Source organism: Pinus tabuliformis, chromosome 2_1 (assembly GCF_031772625.1).
Source record: "Pinus tabuliformis cultivar Carrire ecotype Pingquan chromosome 2_1, CPIR1, whole genome shotgun sequence".
NCBI lineage: Eukaryota > Viridiplantae > Streptophyta > Pinopsida > Pinales > Pinaceae > Pinus > Pinus tabuliformis.
Window position 1 is genome coordinate 995,396,835 of NC_142299.1, and position 24,087 is coordinate 995,420,921.

Here is a 24,087-nt window from a genome sequence, read left to right on the forward strand (position 1 = left end):
CAAAGGAAAATTCACAAAAAACTCTTGTAGCGAATGATCTTATCCATGATTTTATCTATACCTATTCCGAATCTTACAATTGCCAAGTTGAGTTGAACCATTGCATCACACTCATTCATATTGTTTTCCCTTTAGTCACATTCCTTTCTTTCGAAGGGACTCAAAGCCTCTAATTGGTGAATTTTGATCTAGATCCTCTACTTTTCATTTTTCAGAGATCTTTCGTGAGAATCTTGTCTTGTTGGAATTTTGGATTTGTGTTATATTGGAAACATTTAAACAAATTCTAAGATTTACCTCTCCAAGATCCATATTGCCTTTTCCTCCACTATCTTGTCCATTACATTTAGAAAAGGAAATGACCCCTATTTAACTTTCTTCACTAGAATCTTGTGGCCTCAAAGTTTTGTAAGTTTATTTTGGCTTTAGAAAAGGTTTTCAAGATCTTTGACACCTGATTTATTCTCATATTTATTAAATCTCAGACTCCCACTACAATAAAAAAGGTTATTGGTGAGATTCATGCTTGTGACAAATCTTTAAGGTTCGTCACCAATGTCACATATGGTGACGATCTTTAAAAAAGCATTGTTGTAAGTGCATATAGTGATGGTCCTTTAAGTTTTGTCACCAAAGCCATTTTGAATGACACTTTTGGTGAGGGTTGTTAAAGGCCCATCACCAATTCTCTCTTTGGTGACAATTGCAGTGACGATATTTTATTGACTCTCACCAATGCTCTTTTTGGTTACTTTTGGTGATGGTCAAAAAATGTTCGTCGTCATTGATCATTCTAATGAGTTTTTGATAACGCTATGTGCATGTTACTATATTTTTTTGTCAAAAGATAACGATTTAAGACCATTTTTGTGGAGTCTTTTTCATTATGTGTACAATGCCATAGTGGTTAGAGTTAGTCATTTTGTTAAGAAGTAATTAGTGTGTATCATTTCGCTCAAGTAATGAGAATATAGTTTTCCTATGAGTCAATACTTGATTAATCTTTATTAGGTTTATTATCTAACAAATTCCCTTTAGATAAAGTTCCACTAGTGTGTGTAGGAACTATATTATTTAATATATAATCAATCTCTATCAATTCTATTAATGAGAGATACCTAACAGGCCTCTACATGCTTGGCACAACTTAACATGCTTTGGCACACACTAACATTCCTTGGAACCTCGCATGCCTTTAAACATATTTATACCTAGAACATATTGTCATGACTAGGACACCCAAGCACATGTTGGCAGGCCCTAACATAGCATAACACTCTCCTAGCATGTGTTGGCATACCCTGTAGTCCCTACCATTCCCTAGAACACTTTGGCATGTATTAACATACATAAGCACTTGGCACACATTGGCATTTAGCTTGTATTAGAACCTATTATTAGTGTGCATGGCGTGCCCCTTTTGAAAAATATAAAGTCCTAGCTTATTAACCCTATTATGTGTTCGTTTCCTTGCATTTTATCTTGGATCTTCCTTTTGTTTCCTTGAAACTCCTTGACACATATTGGCATACCCTAACACCCTACAAATCCTAGCATGCCTTGGCACTATTTGGCACATGTCAACACACACTAGAACTCCCTAGCACACTCTGGCACTTCTTGACATGCCCTGATATTCCCTAGCATGCCTTACTGTTACACAATATTTTGTCACACCTCCTGCACTTCCCTGTGTCATACCTCAGAGTGACCAAAGCTTAGCAATTATGTAGTGTACCCATCATGATATGTTGTCCAGATCCTCCCTAAAGAATTAAGGAAAACATGCCTTGAACCTCCCTTGAAGAAGTGAGATCAAAACCCTAAATTTAGGGTCAACGCGACTACAACACTGCCTGCTCATGCTGATGTCAGGTTGCACCATACTAGCCTCATGTTGCCAGCGTAAATTTTACTTGGATACTCGTGTTGATCCCTAAAAAACAAGTTTTCCCAAAGAGGAAAAGAAGCTTCATGATCTAGAGGCTTCCAGAAAGATGAACTGGAGGTTGTTCGTTGTGGTTTAATTCTCCCAATATTTACCTTTGATCTTATCCCTATGAGCTTCCTCCTTGAGATGAGTACCTTCCCCTATCTTTGGTGAGATCCTAACTCCCTCTCCCTGCCTATATATTCATCCTCTTCCATTCCAAAATGGTTGGTCTTTGATTATTTTCACCCTTATGTTGAGATAGTTCCTACATGCTATCCACTTTGGCTTAGAGAAGGAGTGCTTGGAGAGCTTGAGCTTGGACTTGGACATTCACTCAAGGAGGGCTTACTAAAATCAAGGCCTAGGTTGTATGATTCCTCTTTTATTCATTGATATATACAACTGCTGGTTCAATTTCCATAAAAGCTCGTGTCAATGCATCATTTATCTTAGTGCTCCTTGATCTGTTAAGTGGATTACATTTGATTATGCTTGTTTCACTTATATGCTTTGTTGTGTCTTTGGCCTCTTGCGCAAGTATTCAAATGCTGTGAGCAGCAAGGATTGAGCCTGAGGAGAAAGCGATCAAGATCTTCAACAAAGGAGTGCATCATAAAATTAGAACATGGTAGGTTTCCTTAATCTTCTCTCATTTCAATTGTAATTTAGGAAAGTGTCTCATAGATTTTCATGTTGGTTTCTAGTCCCACTGATTGGGCTAGAGGGATCATCTCATTCTATAAATAGGACTTTCCTAGACAACACTTACCAATGCTTAACATAACTTGTCACTCCCTCCTTGTCATGCTAGTTAGCACTCGTTGACACTCATTAACACTCCATGACACACCCTCATATTCATTCACTTCCATGCATTTTGACCTAGTGCTCCCTTGTGTTTTCCTAGTACTCCCTAACAATCCTCAGCATGCATTAACACTCTCTGGCACACCTTAACACTCTTCGACATGCCCTGCTGCTTCATAACACGTGTATCACTTCCTAACACACATTGGCACTTGGCACATGTTGGTGCTTGACAAGTCTTAGCATGTCTAGAATTCATTGACATGCCTTGGTATGTTTTGGCATGGTTTAATATTAAATTTATTTGATATCAATTATTTGAAAGTAGATGAGAAGTAATAGAGGAATATTTAGCACTTAGAATGCACTAACACTTGGCACTTGGCACTAATTGGAACCTACTATTGGTGTGATTAGCATGCCCCTCTTAGAAAAGGTATATTGATGACTTATTAACCCTCTTATGTGTTCATTTACTTGTAGTTTAACTTGTTTCTCCTTTTTGTTTCCTTGAAAGTCCTTGACACATATTGTCACACCCTTGCACATCTTGGCATGCCTTAACACTTGACACATATTAGCATATTTTATATGCTTTTGAACTATCTAGCACATGTTAGAATTCCCTAGTACACATTAGCACTCATGCCATCACAACTAGCCTTACATTTTTTCACGATTTGGGAACCCAATCAAGTCCTTCGTTATGGAAGTTATGTGACATTGGCTTGCTTCAACCACAACAACTTGACCAATTGTACCTACTACAAGTAGATTTTTCATTCTTCACCTAAGAACTACCTATAACTCATCTTAGACCACTCATGTCCAAGCTCAACTTGTCTCACTCAAGAACTTATCAAGACAAGGATCCCATCTAGCCATGTCCATAAAAAAACTAAGCAACATAGCTTACATAGGCAATATTTCGCATGTATGTCTAGTTCATATAAACAATAGAGCATTAACTGAGAGGTTGTAAGAACCACAAGATGCACAAGATACACAAGATACAAGCCGATACAAGTCGAGTGCCCCCAAAACCTATACACAACAATGTACAATATGCAATTGTCTAAAATAGTTTAAAACATGAGCATTCAGCCAAAGTGAACCACATATCATATAAAAATAATAGATAAAGGAAAATTAATGTTGTGCCTAGCACAAAGTCCACCTTTGTCTAAAAATGTTGTGTTGAGATCCTTATCAGAACCGCAGGCTTGCCTCCTGCAATCCTATTATGAAATTCTTCTAACACACTTCATCCTTGGCACACTTGAATTCACTGACACTCTCTGGCACACACTCTTATTTATTCATTTCCATGTATTTTGACCTAGTTCTCCTTTGTGATGCCTCAAAACTCCCTAACACTCCTCATCATGCATTTCCATTGTCTGACATGTGTTAGTGCACCTTTTCATTCCTTGGCATGCCTTGATCCTCCCTAGCTATCATGCCCCCAAAACTCCCCTTAATTTGCAACTTGGGAACCCAACCAAGTCCTCGCTTGACTACAAGAGCTTGACCAAGTTACAGTTGCTACAACTAGACCATGTTGTTGAATTGTGTAGCTTTGGAGGTACTCCACAAGCCTAGTGAGATGGGTTTTTGAGTTTGGTCACAAAATGATTTGTGGGAAATGAACCAAAACAAAGCGATTTTGGACCCAAGATGGGGTTTAAAATATAATAGATAATTAAAAAGGGAAATTAATATTTCCTAAGGTCTATGTGGATAAAACATGTAAGTTCTAGAGGGTTCCTAAGAGGCCTAGCTAGGAAAACATATTTAAGGAGGCCTTAGTATGAAGGCAAGAACATCAAGTGAGAAGGACCTCATTTGATCAAGGAGGCAAGGAGAGATGTAGTCTTAAAGTAGGTTGAGTTAGAGGGCCGAGTAAGGGTTGCTAAAGGGAGGCCATGATCATCCACCAAGAGAAATATCATCATGTGAGGGTTCACAATAATGTCACATACCTTAATGGGTTCAAGCTAGGAAGTAGGATGGCATAATGTTGGTTTTGTTTTGGTAGATAGAGCTCAAGAGAGGTAGCTCACGAGAATTTGGGCATGTGATTTCAATGGTGTTTCTATGTGAAGGTCATATCAAATCATGAAATAACAGAGATGGTTGAGATCCTGTCTTGTGGTGGTTGGTAGGCCACAAGTTCTATGATAAAGACCAATGAAAATGGAGGAGGGCCTGCAATGGAATTTAGGGCTAGAACAGAAGTAGTCGCATGTGTAATATTGACTAAGGTAATTATAGTTTGAGGGTCGTAGAGATCTAAAGTTTAGGTCAAGATTTAGTCAAAGAAATGCCCAGAATCTATGGATCCATATGAGCTAGGCCGAGTCTCTTATGGAGGCAAGAGTTGTTGTTTTTTCTATGGGTGGATAGGGTTTGTTATAAAGCAATTAGAACATAAGTATAATGCCCTAGTTAGGGTGGTTTCCTATCATGTTCAGTCCATAAGGTATGCCCTTAAGACTGTGACAAATATGCGTAGAAGAAGAGGGGTCATGACCCTTAGAGCGAGGTTTATCTCTGCAATATAGACCATAGATCTGGAAGATGGTTTGTAGAAGTATGTGTGGAGATAACATATCCAAAGGAGGGTGGAACCTGAGTAGAATATTGAGTAGAAGAAATGTGCCATATGAGGAATGGATTGACATGAAGAGGAGTTGATTTTGGTGGACTGTCCATAGAGTTTTGGATAGATATTTGAAGCAGCCTATAAATAGTTAGTCAATGGACTATTAGTGGATGATTTATGACCCTAGTTCAGTCATCTATAGATTGTTATAAGGATGATAAGAGGAATAATTCAGATTTGTTCATAGATTGGACAAAAACGAAATTTATACACAAGAATAATGATTTTGAGAGGACTCATATCACTATTAGGTGGTAGATTTGAAGAGCCCTAGATGAGGGTAGTGTTGTGGGCCCTATATCAGAAAAATAATTGACCGTGCTTGGGAAAATTGATGGCAATATAAGTACAGTTGGAGGGTTGTTAGGTGACTGTCAAAGAAGAGCCCTAAGTCCTATACTTGTGAAGGACAACAAGACTAGTAGAAGGGTAGGTGTCTTGGGCCTAAGGACATGTAGACTTTGGAGGACTAAAGTAGCAATCAAGTGGGCTAGCAAACTAGCCCTAGTTCAATGTATTGTAGAGGATTTAGTTAGTGAGAAGAAGGGAAACCTGCATAGCCATAAACTTGTTATCTTGGAGCAGCAATATGGAAAAAGTGGGCAGACCAAAGCGTTGTTCACAAACAGAGTTGTGATCAATTTATCAAAGACCCTAAGTGCTGCAGACCTTGAGAAAAAGGAGGTAGCTAGAGGGAAAAGTTTGTTGAGCCAAGTTCAATAACCTAAAGGGGTTGAGTTCATTTATAGAGGCAAATTGGGGAGTTGCAAAATGGGACGTAAGGGGACCTGCCAGATGTGTTCAGGACATGTGTACTGAAAGGGTTGTGTGTGGCCACCATTAATAAGTAGGTCAATTGTTTTCTTGTTCAAGGTAGATTGGTTGTCAAAGGACTACCACCAAGTCCTAATTGTATTCTTTGTATCAGTGTGATTGTAAAGGGCCATGATCCCTGGTATGGGAGATCTAGCCTATTCTATTATAGTTTTTAATATAATGAAGAAGGGTTTGAAAAAGTTAAAAATTGTCATGTGCACTAGTTGATTCCCCGTGTGTCTAGATTTCATTCTGAAAAGTAGATGTGTTGTGGCACCTGAGTGTGTTTGCATCAAATATTCTAAGACCAAACCAATATTTTCATGTGTCATGGAAATTCAACATATGCCTTGTTCACTTAAGAACTACTTGTAACTCATCTTAGGATACTCATGTCCAATATAAAATCATCCCACTTAACATGTTACCAAGACAAGGCTCATCACATCCAACCGTGGTCGTAAAACAACTAAGAAACATAGTTTACATCTTGACATGTCATAACACCTGGCATGTCTTAGAACTCCTTGGCACTATGTGGCATGTGTTAACATCCCCCTACATTCCTTGGCATCCTTTGACACTCCCTAGCACACTGTAGCACTTCCTAACACACCATGGTAGTTTAGCATAAGTTGGCATTGCCTAACATATAACCTTGTCACTCCCTCCTTAACACACCTTGAACTCATTGAAACTCCCTCTCACACACTCTTATTCATTCATTTCCATGCATTTTTACCTAGTGATTCCTTATGTTTCCCTGATACTCCCTAACACTCCCTGCCACGAATTGGCACACCCTATCACCTAGAACATCTTGGCCTACCGCCCTAGCACTCTAGCATTCCTTAGCACTACTTAGCATACCTTGTCACTCTCTACTTAGCACACCTAGAGCTCGCTAACACTCCCAGTCACAAACTCTTACTCATTCATTTCATGCATTTTTACCTAGTGCCACATAGTTACCAATAAAACGGGAACTATTATCTCAAAACGAGCACTCTAGCCCAAAAACATGAAAAAATAGGCTCAAAACGAAAAGTGTTGATGCTGGAATACTTTTTATTTATTTATTTATTTTTAATTTTTTTTAGGGGTACATTTTAACATTTTTAAAAATTGACAGTAAGAACCAAATTTTTTTGAGCAAAAAATACCCTGAAAACGAAAAGTGTTGATGTTGAAATAACGTCTTTTTTTTCGGGGTACATTTTCAACATTTTTTAATAATGACTTTAAAAATAAAATGTCATGACTCTAAAAAACTTTAAATTTCCAATGATTTTCAAGCATGACATTAAAGATAAAATATCCCATCTTTGAAAAACATTAAAATTCCAATGGCTTTTAGGCATGACATTAAATTTAAAACATCATGTATTTGAAAAACCTTAAAATTGCAACAATTTTTAGGCATGGTGCTAATAAAAAATACTTATAACTGTTTTCAACTATAACATTAAAGATAAGATATCACAACTTAGAAAAACATTAAAATCTTGACAATTTTTCAACCATGGAATTAAAACCAAAGATTATGACTACGAAACAATCTTTAAAAATATTTCAAGCATAACATTATGGAAAAATTTTATGACTAAAAAGACTTTAAAAATGAACACTTGAATGAAAGAGTTATTATACCAAGAGCAATTTTTTTTTTTAAATGCTACATGTATAGCGATTTTAAAATCTTAGCCTAAGACAACTTCATACATTGCAAAAAAAAATTTAAAAATCAACCATCAAATTAACACGCAGTGTAGGTGAACTCAACCCATTGTAATGAAAAATTAAAGGTCAACCATGAAATTGACACATTGTGGGGCATACTCGATTCATTATAACGAAAAATTTAAAATCAACTATCAAATTGCACATAATGAGATTGGGTTGCTAGATGAGCATCAACGCTGACCTTGTAGAGAAAAAAAAAATTGAAAAAAAAAAAACACAAAAAAACACAAAAAAAACATAAGAAATAATAACAAATGATAAAACATAAAAAAAGGATATATATATATATATATATATATATATATATATATATATATATATATATATATATATATATATATATAGGAGACCATAGACTTCCTAAGCTAGCTTTAAATTCCAGCCAAAACCACCTAAGGCTCAAACGAGGTTGGTATAAAGACATGAGGGGCTGGTTAAACCATTGGGAGATTGACGAGAATGTTGCATTGAAAAACATTAATAACATTAAAAATACTGTTACTTCTAAGTTCAAAGAAAAAATGTGGTGTGAGAAAGATTTAGCAGCTAAAAGAAAATTAAGATATTATAAGGAGGTCATCAACCCCATCCTAGAAGATCAAAAGTACCTCTCTGTTTTAACTAGCTCAAATAAGAAAATTAATATAGCCAAGATTAGAACGAACTCTCATGAGCTCCATAGTGAAACGGGTCATTGGGCAGTTCCTAAAACACCATGGATGGAAAGGTTCTGCCATCTCTGTGAGAATACGAACATCGAGGATGAAAATCACTTCCTCTTAGAGTGCCCCACGTACAACCACATTAGATCTCAGTTTCAAAATATTTGTTGCAATATTGACCTTCCTAGCCTTTTACGATGTCAAAATTACAGTGAGCTTGGGAGGCTTCTCTCCAAGCTTTTTGAGCATAGGAATAAAATCTTAAATCAAACTAAATAATTTGTTTCTTTAGGTCCGATAGACCAAAGTTTGGTCTCAGTGGACGTTAACCATCATCATCATCATCATATATATATATAAAACAAAAAAACTATAAAATATATAAAAAATCAAAATTAACTTGTAAAATTTAAAAATTTAAACAAAAATAAAATTAAAAAACAAACAAAAATAAAATAAAATAAAACTAAATAAATAAAATGGGAAAATATTTCTAAAATAGACATAATTTAAGAAAAAAGAGTTAAAGATTAACGAAAAAAATCATATCTATATATATATATATATATATTTTAAGTTACAAAAATAAAATAAAACATTAAAATAAAAAAATTTAAATAATTTAAATTAAAAAATACATATATAAAAATTGAAATATCCTCATTGATCCTGAGGCCCAACTGACCAGGTGTGTCAAGGGTCTGATTCACGACAAAAAATAAATCAAATATATAAAAAAGAAACAAAAAAACCATAAAAATGTAAAAAAGAAAACACAAAAATTGATTTGTAAAAATAAACAATTTAAACAAAAAAATTAACGAAAAAATAAATAAATGAAATTTTTTCAAAAAAAAAAAAAAATTATGGAAAAAAAATGAAACCAAAAAAAATAAAAATCTAAAACCATTTTTTTTAGTTTAAAAAAAAAAAAAACCTCATAACAAAAAATAATTTAAATAATTACCAAAAAAAATAAAATAAAAAAAGTTCAAAAAATTAAAAATTAAAATAATAATAATAATAATAATAATAATAATCAAATAAAAATTTAAAAAAAAAGGAATAAAAAGAATAAAAAAATGGCCCACCCCACCCCGCTCACCCATCCTCCCACCTAGCACACCCCTCCCACACCTCCCCGCTCACCCCACCCCGTTCTCCTTCCCACCCCTCCCTCCCTCGCACTGCACCCTTCCCTCCCTCCCCACAGCCCAACCGGCCCGAGGTGGCGAGCGGTCGATTCGGTGGAAGGCCCAACCAGCCCGAGGTGGCGAGCGACCGATTCTGAAATCGGTCATTCGCCACCTCGGGCCGGTTAGGCCACAAGGTGGGTGGAAATGGAGGGCGAGGTGGGGTGCGAGGGAGGGAGCGGTGGGTAGAGGTGGGAGGGAGAGCGAGGTGGAGTGGGCAGGGAGGTGTGGAAGGGGTGGGTTAGGTGGGAGGAAGGGTGATCAGGGGTGGGGTGGATGGGTGTAATGTTCCAAACTTCAATAAATAGTGATATGCAAAACAAAAACAATTTACAACACATAAATTTTAAACAATCAGCAAATTCTCATAAAAACTCTGGAATTAAGAACAAGCTGAGTCATTTTCTTAATCAATGGAGCAAGTACAATAGTACGGAGGAATGCACCTGGGTTTGCCTCAATGGCAAGCGTGACAGAACCCAGGTGATAATGCAATGATCTCAAATGCTAGAAATGGTTGCTCCTCTAATGCTCTACACTGCCTAGAAAACTTCACTATTGCATGGAAAGGGACTACAAGAAGCTCCTCCTCCTGTGCTTAAAAAAGGATGAAACTTCAGCCACAAACTCCTTGGTCAAAACCCAAAAATTGTTTTGCTCAATTTGGATTTCCCAAAATCGACCACTAAAGACACTATTCAATCCCCAATAATTCTACATTGTCTGCTGCAAAGATATGGCTTAAAACCCCACCTCTGTTGCTCAAAAAATTATGAAACTTTATATTTGGGATCCTTGTCAAATACCTGGAAAAACCCAAAAAGGATTTTGGCTGGTTTATACTTTTGAAATTTGACCCCCTTGGAGCCCAACCTTAGCTGCAACTGCAAAAGTTAGCCTGCTAATAACTGCCTGTAAATCCTCCTAGAAATGCCCCCAAAGTGTTGGGATGGCCCTTTCTATCTAATCCGTGACTTCTTGGGTGAGCTCTTGGCCTAAGACACCTAATCCTAAGCTCCACGAAAAATTGCTGAGTGGCCTCTAGGCTGTACCCTAGCCCAACGATTCGAATTACTAGAATGTTGGCTCTGCTGGCTGTAAAAATCAACAATAATTCTGGTCTATTGCTGCTATCTTTGCTCTCTAACTCTCCGACAAAGAATCTGATCTCTATTGGTATCTATCTCCCTCTATGTATTCTTTATTTGCAAAGAAATACACACTCCCTGTTGTGCGCTGGTTGGTGGTGCTATGTCACTGCCCCGGAACTCCTGAAATCCTTGTAGAACTGCCTCTCTAGGGAGTGCACAGATGGTCCCCCAAAGTAGAGGTTGAATCTTCCACTTGAGAGGTTCATGGCTAAATAACCTGTTGACTCAGCTAAACAGTAGAGTGAATAATTAAGTGATTTTGTTTGCAAGATGTATGAATGAATCCCAAAATAAGAGTTGTTCCTTCCTTATAACTCCTTGGGCCTCCCTTGCCTCATGTGGGCCCATCCATCCACCTATTTGACTTTCCCTCCAAGCTATTCAAATGGGCAATTCGAATTCCCATGTGGGTGGTCCCCACATTCCACTAGCAACCAAATTAAGTCAAATTGCCTCCTAAATCCCTAAGTTGAAAATGATGGGTTCTCTTCCTTAGCCAAAATTGTGCAAAATTGTGTAGTAGCACCCTGTTACAAATGTGTTTGAGAAGGGACATGAAATTCCTCCCCTCCCAAATGTTGCTTTCCCTCAAGCAACCTCAAAGTTGGGTTCTCCAATATGTGCTCACCCTCCCAGGTGGCATCCTCATTCAGCAAGTTCTTCAAACGCTCCAAAATTCGCTCGTCCTCACGTAATGCATGAACGAGCATCCTATATAACTGTTGCTCACCACTGTCACTGCAACATGTGCCAGGGTCCTAATTTTCCACTGAATCATCCCTGACCTCAACACTGTCCTGATATGAAAGAATCCTTCTATACTAGGATCTTAGGCCATCCTGTCCAACATGAAGCTCACCTCACTCCACTAACTATCCTACCCGGTGCAAGTACTAGAAGTCCCTTGCTCCATCAGTGACATGTTAAAGCCCAATGGAAGATCTATATGATCTCCCCCTGTAGTAGTTGGCGCATCCCTAAAGGTTATTGATCTGTGAAGAGTTGTGATGCCCTAGTTCCCTACTAGTGCCAATGTGGTGCCACCATGCTGACATTGTGCTACTTTGACTATGTCATACTCCCCATTGTGCGTAGATAGTATCCTCCTCTCCTAGAACTCGATAGTGGAATAATGAAAGAGGTGAGACACATCCTTCCTTGGCATCTCCATGGCACCAAAGCCTACTCATCCAAATCTAACTCCGAATTTGTGCAACAATAGAGAATGTCGGCCTCCCCATATGATGAAACCCTCTATGAACCCCCATGTGTCATCCCAAGAGCGAACTATATCACTCTTTGCCACAACTCTTCTCATCATGAGTGATCTATCGATCAAAAAAATCTTTGCATCCCACAGGCAGACCTGCTGTGGCATAGCCCTGACAATCGATGTAATCCCTTTGGCCCTCAGCTCTAGTCCCTACATGCCACCCATATATAGGCTCCATACATCATGAACTAATCTAAGGCATGCTAAATTGTCTAGTGCCTACCACTGTGTAGTATGGATGACCACTAGAAACCATGTGTGCCAAATAGCCACCCCCTGAATGCAACCAACAAACGAGTATCTGATACACACAATCGACTCAGTGTATGCAGATCCATCCTAATCTTGCCAACCATCGTCACTGGTTCAGCTACCTACCCCCTGGAGAATGTGTCGATACAATGTTGGGAACCTAGATACATACTGGACAACTATCTCAAACGTACACGGTATCCTTTGCTCATGCATGGTCCAAACATGCCCTGTGGAAAGAGTGAAACATGTCTCCCCTGTGACCAGCTCCCCAGGCATAGGATCAGTGATGAATGATATGCCATCCCTGTCATTGATCACCTCATCCATTGACCTGTGGCTGTCAACTCGTGCACCAATTCCATGCCCTCACTGAGAAGTCTCCCCTCTATCGCACCAAGTGTCATCCAAATATATTGGGTGAGCTCCCCATCCCCTATTGCTTGTGCCCAGAGTGTCAAATGACAACAACCAGATCACCCTTTCCTGCAAGTGATGTAGAATAGGGTCAGGAGTGTGAGTCCCTGAAGATACCATCAAGTATCACTCATCTGTGTCCCCATCGATCCTGGGTGAACTACACCCAAAGGTATGCTTGATATCTCCATCCATGGGTGTCCCTGGAGGCAACACTCCAAGACCTCGTTGTGCAACACCATACACCTCTGCATATCACCGATCATCTTAGTACTCTTGGACATTCCACTGTACATCGCAGCCTACCCCTATACAATGTTGGATACCCTCGGCTACAGCTATGCCATCCTGTACCATCCAGATTCCTACCTGTGTCACTGCACTTGTCACTCCCTGCATGTACTCACTGTGATGTGAGGCACTCCCACCCTGCAATGCGGTCCAACACACTAAAGCACACCACCATGCATCTCCATGCCCACCTATAGACCACTGCTCAATGCTAGATTCTCCCACACATCCATGGATATGATGGCCTAGAGCTATGTCTCTACATGTTAGGCCACACCTGATCAGTATCATCACCTTCACCATCGCATCATTATCCCTGCCAATGAATGAATCTCCCCTCCAAATCCCCCCTGAGGGATCCAAGAAGTGACTTTCCCTATGTGTCAGCAGTGATGTCACTACTGCTTTGCTCCTCTATGTCCTATGTGCCCCGCACAAAAATGAAGAGCCCCCAGATCCATGCAAGGCACCGTCTGGTGGCCCACTAATGCCATCTCCTCTGAAAAACTCCTGTGAGAGTATGTTGATCACCCAATGATCCCATGTACAAATTCCATATAAAGAAAACCAAAAGAGGTTGTCCATGAACCGATCGACCACTGGTGCTAACAGAGACTCCCTTAGAGAATGTGCATGCTCAACTGCACCATCCCAGTTGTAGTCAATCGACATACATGGGAAATGATAGGCAGTCCCTCCCGGATCCCAATGGCAGTCGGGGCTTCTAGCATTCACAATGCCTAGAAACTCCTGTTGAGCTCCACATGGGTCGACTACCATCTCCATAGTGCACTCCACTGGGTACCAACTCAGAATCTCTCACCACCCAACCCCAAGAGAGAGATCGAATGCATGAACTTCCACACATAGAACAACCCCAGCATCCGGGTGTTACACCCTGTGCAACTCAGGTCGTCTCATTTCGCTATCCTGGTCAATACATACAATCTGACTAGGTAGCTCTGTCTCCCTCTATCTAATGGCCCAAGGTAACCTAACAGTGCTACCAACCCCGTCTATGTATGCCCGAAGAGGGCTGCTCTCACGCTCCAACATGCACTCTAGCTACACTAGTAGGAATCCAACTACTCCACAACGTGAGTTAATTTTGCCGTGGACTCGACACAAACCACTCTCATGCCCTCCAACTCCTCGTTCTGCTACAGGATCACCTCCTTCACTAATGCGGCCTTCCGTTTTAATGCTAGAAGGTCAGCCTGAAACTAATGGAACTGTCATGAGCATCTATCACCTGTAAACTTAGTCATAGCTCTAGATACCTCACCAAATTTTGGCATCTCATCTAGGGATGGCACCCCCTCAAAAAATGGTTGTATGCAAGTTGGCTCTATCCTCTCCACCAGGGTTTCAACTAGGGCTATCAAAGAGGTCTCTAATAAAGGTGACTCCTGCGCCACACTAGGTATATTGATGTGCTCCTTACCATCCTGCGGGCTCTCAGCATCATGCTCAACCTCTTACTCAGGCCCCTAATATCTAATGCCAGGTCTCCACTAGCAAAAGCACCCCTTGGTCTCACCCTCTAACCGTCTTGTTCCTGTCTGCTCCTTTTGAGGAGATCTAGTGCCCTGATCTGGTCAACTTCCCCACACAATGTAGATGGCTGCACCGCCATGGCCTGATCACCTCTAATGTGTTTGTTGTAAGGGTGAGAAGGGTTTGGTTTGTCACCCTCCTCAACTCGGCCAACCTCTCATCGTCCTAATGAATTCTACCCGATAATTTCTGCATACTAGATTTCGCTTGAGGCATGGGTTTGTCTCCGGTTTCACTCGTCATTGTGCACTCATACCCAAAGCTTCCATGATCTTCTAGCTAATTTCCCACAGTTGGGCCAAGATCATGCTCTGATACCACTGTAATGTTCCAAACTTAAATAAATAGTGATATGAAAAGTAAAAACGATTTACAACACAAATTTTTTAAACAATCAACAAATGCTCATAAAAAGTCATAAATTAAGAACCAACTGAGCCATTTTATTAATCAATGGAGCAAGTACAATAGTATGGAGGAATACACCTGGGCTTGCCTCAATGGCATGCATGATGAAACCCAGGTGATAATACAATGATCTCAAATGCTGGAAATGACTGCTCCTCTAATGCTCTGCACTGCCTAGAAAACTTCACTACTACCTGGAAAGGGACTGTAAGAAACTCCTCCTCCGGTGCTCTGAAATTGATGAAACTTCAGCCACAAACTCCTTGGCCAAAACCCACAAAAACCTAGAAATGGTTTGGCTCGATTTGGATTTCCCAAAATCAACCCCCAAAGACATTATTCAATCCCCAACAATTCTACAATGTCCATTGCAAATATATGGCTCAAAACCCCACCTCTGGTGCTTAGAAAATTATGAAACTTTATATTTGGGATCCTTGTCAATAACCCGATAAAACCTAGAAACGATTTTAGCTAGTTTATACTTCTGAAATTCGACCCTCTTGGAGCCCATCCTCAATTGTAGCTGCAGCTACAAAACTCGGCTTGTTGGAAACTGCCTGTAAATCCTTCCGAAAATTCCCCCAAAGTGCTAGGATGGCCCTTGCTATCCAATCCTTGACTTCTTGGGTGAGCTCTTGGCCTAAGACACGTGCTCCTAAGCCCCACAAAAAATTGCTGAGTGGCCTCTGCGCTGTACCCTAGCCCAACGATTTGAATTACTGGAATGTTGGCTCTTTTGGCTGTAAAAATCAGCAAGAATGTTGGTCTATTGCTGCTATCTTAGATCTCTAACTATCCATAAAATAATTTGATCGCCACTCACCTCTATCGCCCTCTGTGTATTCTCTAGTTTCCTAGAAATATGCACTCCCTGCTCTGCACTGGTTGGTGGTGTTATGTCACTACCCTAGAACTCCTGAAATCCTTGTAGAACTGCCTCTCTAGGGCGGGCACAGATGGTCCCCCGAAGTAGAGGTTGAATCTACCACTTGAGAGATTCGCGGCTAAACAACCTGTTGATTAAGCTAAACATTAGAGTGAACAATCAAGTGATTTTGTTTGCAAGATGTATGAATGAATCCCAAAATAAGAGTTGTTCCCTCATTATAAATCCTTGGGCCTCCCTTGCCTCATGTGGGCCCCTCCATCCACCTATTCGAATTTCCCTCCAAGCTATTCGAATGGGCCAATTCAAATTCCCATGTGGGTGGTCTCCACATTCCACTAGCAACCAAATTAAGTCAAATTGCCTCCTAAGTCCCTAAGTCGAAAATCATTAGTTCTCCCTTAGCCAAAATTGTGCAAAATTGTGTAGCAACGCCCTGCTACAAATTTTTTTGAGAAGGGACATGACAATGGGGAGATGTGGGAGGGTTGGGGTAGGTGGGTAGGGAGGGGTGAGCGGGGTGGGTTGGACTGTGTTTTTTTTTTTAGTTTTTATATTATTTTTTAAGTTTTTTATTTTTATTTTTATTTTTGTTTCGTAATTATTTAAATTGGTTTTTTTATGAGGTTTTTATTTCTTTTTAACCTAAAAAAATGGTTTTAGATTTTCTTTTCCTTAAATTATATATATATATTTTTTTAAATTTCATTTTTAAATTTATTTTTGGGTTTTTTTACAAGTTAATTTTGGTTTTTTTTGTTTTTTGTTTTATATATATATATTTTTTATATTTGATATTTTTTTTTTTGTCGTGATTTTTTAATTTTTTTAATGTTTTATTACCAACATGAAAATCACAAACATTTAAAAAAAAATATCCACACTTAATACATTAGAAAATTTAAAGTGTAAAAAATAAACCCTTTAAACAAAAAGGGTTGATGCTCATGAGCACTTTTCAAAATCAAGATGAAAATCACTAACAAAAAACAAAAATGTTCATACTTGATAATAAGCCCTCTAAAAATATGTGTTGATGCTCCATCAACACTTTTCAAAATCAACATGAAAATCACTAACATTTAAAAAAAATGTTCATAATTGATACATAAAAAAATTTAAAATGCCAAAATTATGCTAAAAAAAAGGTGTATTCTGAATCACCATTTTTCAAAATCGAGTGATTTTTTTCTACCTCAAAAAAATGGGTACTAGGTAATTTTCTCATTTGATCTGTAGCTATGTACTATTTCCCTAGCACTCCATAGCATTCCTTGACATGTGTTGGTACACCCCAACACGTATGACATCTTGGCATGTCGCCTTGGCTGCTAGCATGCCTTAACACTGCCTAGCATACCTTGTCACTCCCTCCTTAGCACACTTGGAACTCAATGAAACTTCTAATCACAAACTCTTATTTGTTCATTTCCATGCATTTTGACATAGTGCTCCCTTGTGTTTCCTTGGCACTGCTAGCTAACATTTCCTTGCACGCGTTGGCACATCTTCGCTGCATGGCACCCTAGAACTCTAGCATTCCTTAGCATTGATAAGCATGCCTTTTCACTCCTCCTTAGCACACTTGGAACTCGCTGACACTCCCTATCACACAATCTTATTCACTCATTTCCATGCATTATGACCTAGTGCTCCCTTGTATTTCCCTCGCACTCCCTAACACTCCTTGGCACACATTAGCACACCTTGGCACTTGGCACATCTTAGCATGCTTTCCTAGCACTATATCATGCCTTGGAATTTCCTATCATAACTTTTCATTCCCTCCTTAGCACACCTATAACTTTATAGCACTCCCTATCACACACTCTTATTCATTCATTTCCATGTAATTGAAGTTAGTCCTCCCTTGTGTTTCCCTGGAAATCACTAACATGTGTTGGTGCCACATCCTAGAACCTAGCACATTTTGGCATGCCTTAGCACTTGGCATGTCTTGGTATGCCTAACATGCCTTGGAACTTTCTAGCATGTTTTAGCACTTACATGCATTCCTTGCACACCTTGGCACTTCCTAGTTGTCATGCCTCATAGATAGCCTTACTTTTTTGTGACTTGGGAGGCCAGTCAAGTCATTGAAAAAATTATGTCGTGCCTAACCAAACATCTCCCTTTGTTTGAAAATGCTTTGTCCATCCCCTTATAAAAAAACATAGGATTTCCTCCTGTAAGTCCTATTATGAAATTATCCTAACACACTTCATCCATGGGACACCTGAAATTCACTGACACTCCCTGGAATAATCTCTTATTCGTTCATTTCTATGCACTTTGACCTAGTTCTCCCTTGTGATGCCCTGACACTCCCAAACACTCCTCGACATGAATTGACACTATCTGGCATATCTTAGCACACATTTTCATTCCTTGGCACACCCTGTCACTCCTTAGATATCATGCCCTCATATTTTTTTTAGACTTGGGAACCCAACCAAGTCTTGCCTCGACTACAGTTTCTTGACCAAGTTACATTTACTACAACTAGACTATGCCTTGTTCACCTAAGAATGGCCTATAAATCATCTTAGGCTTCTCATGTCCAACCTTAACTCATCCCACTTAACAATTTACATGCAATTTACCAAGTCATGGCTCACATCCAACCATGCCCATAAAACAACTAAGCAACATAGTCTACATCTTCACATGCCATAGCATTTGGCATGTCTAATAATCCCTTGGCACTAGTTGGCACATATTAGCATCCCATACATTCCTTGTCATGCTTTGGCACTCCCTAGCACACCCTACCACTCCCTAACATGCCCTGGCACTCTAGCATGCCTTGGCACTACCTAGCTTATAACCTTGTCACTCCCTCCTTAACACAATTGGAATTCACTGATACCCCTATCACACACTCTTATCCGTTCATTTCAATGCATTTTGAACTAGTTCTCCCTTGTGTTCCTATGGCAGTCCCTAACACTCCTTGACACACATTGGCACACCTTAGTACTTGGCACATATTGGCATGCCGCCCTGGCACTATATAATTCCTTGGCACTACCTAGCATACCTTGTCACTTCCTCCTTAGCACACGTAGAATTCGCTGATAATCCCTGCCACACATTCTTATTCATTCATTTCCATGCATCTGAAACTAGTGCTCCCTTGTTTTTCCCTGACACTCCATAACTCTCCCTGACATGTATTGGCACACCCTAGGACCTGACATGTATTGGCATGTTTCCCTGGCCTCTAACATGCCTTAGCACTACCTAGCATACCTTGTCACTCCCTCCTTGGCACACCTTGAACTCACTAACTCTTCTTTTCACAAACTCTTAATCATTCATTTGCATGCATTATTTTCACCTAGCGCTCCCTTGTGTTTAACTATCACTCCCTAACACTTCTTAGCACATTTTGGCACACCTTGGAACTTGGCACATCTTGGCTGCATGTCGCTCTGGCACACTAGCGTGACTTAGCATTGCTTAGCATACCAGGTCACTCCCCCCTTACCACACCTAGAACTCACTGACACTCAATGTCACACACTCTTATTCATTCATTTCCATGCATTTTGGCCTAGTGTTCCCTTGTGTTTCCCTGGGACTCGCTAAGGCTCAACACACATTGGAACATTTAACTATAGTGAGTTTCACCAACAGTCAATCCAAAAACCCTTCCAGAGGCTAGATAGTTACTTGTTCTTCACTAAGAGACTAGGGTTAAGTTTATTGTATAGTCATTAGTGTGAAAATATTACTAGGTGTCTTTACGACCCCAGTTGGAAGGTGGCTAAGAAACAAGCATGACAGTAAGGTTCTTGAATCTTGGATTGTAAAACTAACCAACAATTATATGACTATAAGATCTATGGGAAATTGTAGTGCTCAGAAGAGAGTCATGGTAGGGAATTTTCCATTCTACTAGACCCGAGAACTTGATTGTTAATGCAAAGAAGTGGTAGTTTGATGCAGTAAATGTCAAATGTATAGTTCAACAACATGATGAAGGCTTACCTATGACATCCAAATTTAGTTTACTATCTTCGTGGTGCAAGCCCCATGATGTCCAAGTGTGACACCCTCCTTGCAACAATGCCCTTCGAGTAGTTACCCTATGACTTCCTTCCTTTTATTGCCCTCTCCTCATCTTGGTCACTCCTAGTTCTTTCTCCCTCACTCTCCTTTCATTTTGCTCTTTTTCTTCCTATTCTCCTTATCCCAATTTCTCTCCTTTTTCTACTTCTCACTCCATGCTTCTGGTTAATTAGGGCTTGGCTAACTAGCTTTTCCCTTTCCTTCCATTTTGCCTCCCATTCTCTCCCTATCTATCATTAATCCTCTTCCTAGGTCTGTTCTAGAATCGACAAGGTGTGAGGGAGGAGAAAAATCTATTCACATGTGCTAATAGGCTGTAAAATATCTCCCTACCCTCATTGGTTGCATCAAGGCCTATAAATATTATGCCTGTGAGTGTCTGTGAGTCTCTTCTCAAGTCTTGGGTGGAATTATTTTAGCTCTTTTAACTATATGAGTCAAGCTATATTTTCTTTACCCCCATTGATAGAGTTCCTTATACTTAAATCATGCCCCTAGTATAAAGACATATGTCTAGGTTATTGTGGTATATGTTGATCTTTGGTTATTACCCCCACCTTGAAGTCATTTAGGTTCCATATAACTCCCCCTAGTTAATGCAAGGTTCTGGGAGTTAGAAAAATGTGCCATCAATAACTATAAGGGGTTACCATAAGGAAGGACCATTGGTTGAAGCCTCATCAATGGCGGTTGAGTCGATGGTTAGGGTTTTGATTCAGTTATACACTATTGATTATTATATTTGTGTGCATAGTGTAATTATGATCTTCCCCATGTACACAAGGATAATAAAGAAGTGTTTCCCATAATCATGCAAGTGCAACTTCAACATGTACATTAGGGTAACCACAAAATATTTGTCATATTTATACAATGCAAGGTGATAGGAAAATATTTACATTATATACATGAATGTACTAAGATCAGGACCATTAGCATCATAACTACATATTTACCACAAGACCAGGGTCATTACAACCCCTTAAAAATAGCCATAAGGCCTTCCTCTTTTACATCTCCTTAACCACAAGGGTTTGATTAAAAAACACATAGTTCCTTTAAATATTTGTAGGTTGAGGCAACCACTTCAAGCCCTTGAACTTCAATATAATCCAATATTTGCAATTTGTTACAGTAATAAGTCCATTATGCACACTCCTCATCTTATAGTTGGGTAGAGAGGGAGAATAGTTGAATGATGCCAACCTTGTAAATGAACAACTTTGCCTACTCATTGGTTGGACTCTCCACCACTAGTTGAAGAAGTATATTTGACCTGAATCATAGATGATATATTAACACAAGTTATCAACACTTGAACATAACTTCCATGGATCTCATAGACAAAATATGTACAAAAGATGGAGGTGGTAGGGCTTCAATTTTTTCCATTTAATAGGAAATGTCAATCGAAAAGTCAATCGTTGAAGAATCAATCATATGCTAAATCACACATACCTTCTCATTTTTAAAATCCTTGTGACCATTCACCTCTGACCCTTAAAGTTAGTGCCCTCTAGCACCTTGAATGGTGGAATACTAGACGTTGTAATAGGAGGTAAAATCCATTTCCCCTCACCTTTGTTAAGAACTCTAGAAACATCTGCAATCCATGCCCCTCCTTTGACTCAACATAAAATCTTTTTTTTTTCCACTTCCTTTACATACCCTCCCTTAAAAGGGCATCCTCGTAGGAAGGGCTTGTGGTTGAAATATTACAACAACAAAATGTGGCACACCATATCTTTATATGGTTTTAAGGGAGGGGTGTTGGAAAATAACCATCTTATCCCCTATAGCCCTTAAGACCTTCTCAATAGATAAATGAAATGACAAACTGATAACTAGACCCAAAGAAAGATCTCAACATTCAAGGCCAAACTGAAATAAAAATAATCAAACCATGGATTAAGCATTGGCATTGAGTTTTTAGCATTTCCAAATGGAAGGTTTAAAACCCACATTAAAAGGGGGATATTTTCACCTTATTCTTTGCAACCTTTGCCTAAGACGAATCTATCTAATGGACTAGCTTGGATATGTCATGTCCTAGATTTCTAGAGTACTGAATCAATACTTTTGAGGCCAACTCCCTAGCTCCAACTAAAATTTAGTCCTATTGAAGAGGAAACTTGAAAAATCCTACTAATAGGAGACATTTTTCCTTCCTTTTGATTGATTTACAACAAACCTCAATGCCTCTCCTTTATTATCTTCCTCTTCCATTCTCCAAAAAAAAAATCATTAATCTTATATTATAAACAATTTATATAGGTAAAAATTGCAATCATTTTCCTCAACTCATGGGGTACCTTTACACCTCAACCCATGCAAGTGGACCTAAGTCCATGGTACAACCCATCACACTCTAAGATGGTTTTAATTGTCTCCTCAAAACTAGGGCATAACACACCTTACAATGCCAAATGGTTAAACCATCTCAAACTTGTGGGCTTTTGTCTTCATGGAACACATTCTAGCTAGTTCTCATCAAACATAATGCACTAACACCACTAACACACACCAAAAGTCCAAGATACCCATAAGATGTGCCCTACACCCAAGCGCTTAGACTACACCTCCATAAAATGTACCTTCAACTTTGGATGTCCCAAAACAGTAATATCCTAACCCAATATAGCCTATTTGTTAGATTTGTGTAATTTGGTCCTTATCAGATCCTTGCACCTCCTTGACACTCAATGAAAAATCTACTCTAATGGTCACCTTCCAAGTTCCAACACCTCCTTTTGCAATGCGAAAAAACCACCTATATATGTTGCAACAACCTTGCCAACTTCTTTAGTGGGTTTCACATATATTTCACGTTTCTTCTTTGTCTTGCAAAGTGGTAGTGCCAAGGAGAGGGTATCAACTTCGATCAAGGAATGTTCACTTAGTACCATTGCCAATTTTCCTTCATGAAACTCATCAAATGTCTTAAGTTTGCTTCACAACTTCTCATGGTGCTTAACTTGCTTGTCTACACCTCTAAGTGAGACTACAACCCCCCAACCTCTCTAACTATTCCACCTCTTCAACCCTTGTTAGAGTCTTCTTAGACATGCACTCATGCCTCAAGAAGAACATAACACTAGCATCCTAAATGTGCATGCTCATTCCATCTTTTAATGCCTCGTTGAAACCACATTATCACACTACTTAAAATGAAATGTTCACATCTTAAGGAAAAACACCTACTTTTCTTATGACAACTTAAACTATGTGAGTGACTTGGAGAGGACTCCATTTTCTCAATATGGAAACATAGGGTCTTACAACCCTATTCACACAACAATTTGAATATATTTAACCTAAAGAATGGTACATACCCTACTCCTTGCAAATTTGTCATATGAATTTTAAGAAACTAACACTTGTTTTTAACTATTAAATCCACTTACCATATACTCTCTCTTGTTTGCACCCACCTAATATACAAGAACACTTAAATGTTTTCAATACAACCAAGTTAAGAGCATGTGTTTCCTTTTCAAATTCCAAAAGTACAACATGTCTACCTCTATAAACTAACAACAAAATCATTGCATAAAAAAGGTAATATTAAAATTAGATTATTATTATTATGAGAAATACACCAAACATGGAAGAAATGTTTTCAAACACTATTATTCAAAAAAAAGGGTGTTAGTTTGTGAAATACAACTAAAAACTTATTAAATAAAATATCGTATTTATTGTTTTTCAGGGAGGAAAATTTTAGCATTTTTGAAAAAGTTTAGTGTTAATTTTGATGTACAAAATCCCTCCAACTCCAATCTGAAACAAGTAGTATATTTTCACTTTTCAAAAGGCGGGAGGGAAAGCGAGATTGAAGAGAGTTTTGAATTAGGATTTTACCAGTAGCAGACTCAATATCAAACCCCACCATTGGATCTTCAGTCCATTAACGACGCCCATGTATGTTTCATTTCTAACTTCGCTGCATTTCCATC

General features: G+C 39.0%; 1 pseudogene; it reads left to right on the top strand.

Moving 5' to 3' along the window:
* Window positions 1–24,087, top strand: part of LOC149203975 (calmodulin-binding receptor kinase CaMRLK-like) — a 189,317-nt pseudogene that overhangs the window by 151,375 nt on the left and 13,855 nt on the right.